A 1,555-nucleotide genomic window follows, 5' to 3' on the forward strand; every position below is an offset into this window, starting at 1 on the left:
TTGATAAATATGCCACCAATTGTTTGACATTAACCTCATCTCGATTAAACTCCAAGCAAACTATCATTATTAGCGTTTGGCTCCAGTGAGTTGAATGGGACTATCCTGAAATTGTCAATATGACATCTGCCCTTAAACTCTGTTGACAGTTTGAGGGTCATTCCTATTGAACTCTGTCCATTGCCCAGCTTACTTAGTGCCCCTCCTGCAGGGAGATACAGTAAACTCTACCTTATTATACGCAATAGCAGCTAGGTGAGTCCACCAATGGACCAGCCTTTGGCACCTCAGTAAGGGGGGGAGGGAGAGGGAGAGGGAGAGGGAGAGGGAGAGAGAGAGAGAGAGTGCAAAAACAAAAGAGCCACAATCAGTGACCACTTGTGTTCTGGTCATTTGCATTATTCCTGCACCTCACGCCTAATTTTCACTTTGAAGGGTCACATAAATATGCGACATGGTGTGATAGCATAATTTTGAATATTTCACATAATAGGCAGGTGATTACGCCAACATAATTTATAACCTGGTAGAAGTATATGTACGGAGAAATATTAAAATGACATTTTTAATTGATGCATTTCTGAATATAATATTAGTGGCATCTGAAATGCCTGCTAGACAACAGGCGCTTCGATGTATTTTTTCAAAGTACACTTCATACATTTACTTAGCACATAATTAGGAATACTTATCATTTGCATGCTTGATTCGTGAAATAGGCAATGATTCACGAAATGTAGCATAGTGAACAGAATTCACCTAACATATACATTTCCCAAGTCAAACTGATTCCTTTCTTTGGCAAGATAATGAGCATGAAACCAAAGGGTGTTATGAAGAAATTAGAAACGTAAAAAACATAGAGATATTATTTGGTTTCATTCGAGATGATAAAGTATTTAATGTCAGTGGAAGATGATTCTTCTTACTTCAAGTGTTATGTGTGCGGGGTGCGCGCCTTCCTGGAAGTGTGGTGTTGTTCTCTTAATTAATGTACTTATGCATCTATTCATGCAGGCATAATGTGAAAGACATGCGAGCAACGAAGACAGACACGAGACTCAAAAGCTGTTTCACTCATTATGAGAAGGCGCTGTCACTGTATTTGCTGTGAGAAAACAACATTTTAATGGGGCTAATCACTTCACGTGCCAGTCATTAGACTTGCCAAGGACAAGTGCTTTCCTGCTTGTGCAGTAATTGCCTTTTCGCCCACTTTCCTCAAGCCTGCTACATCAGCATGACATCTTATTACTGGTTGTATAGACTGGTGTCAAGGTGGGGAAGGGGACGCTGTTAGCATCTGACAGACACACCTCTCTAAAAAAAAATTGCAGTACCCCACCCCAAGTTAACTTTTGATTCCCTCTATAAAACTTCACCAATTAGGATCTGTGTAAGGGTTTTAATCCAGTACTCATTTTTTTTTAGAAAAAAAGGGAAAGTCATCTGCAAAATCCATTCATTCATTGCAGAAGGGATTTTCCTATTATGGGAGGGATTTTTCTGGTAGAAAATAAATCCTTCATTGACATCAGAAATTCATCAAAAACAC

Source organism: Lissotriton helveticus, chromosome 4_1 (genome assembly GCF_964261635.1).
Source record: "Lissotriton helveticus chromosome 4_1, aLisHel1.1, whole genome shotgun sequence".
Taxonomy (NCBI): domain Eukaryota; kingdom Metazoa; phylum Chordata; class Amphibia; order Caudata; family Salamandridae; genus Lissotriton; species Lissotriton helveticus.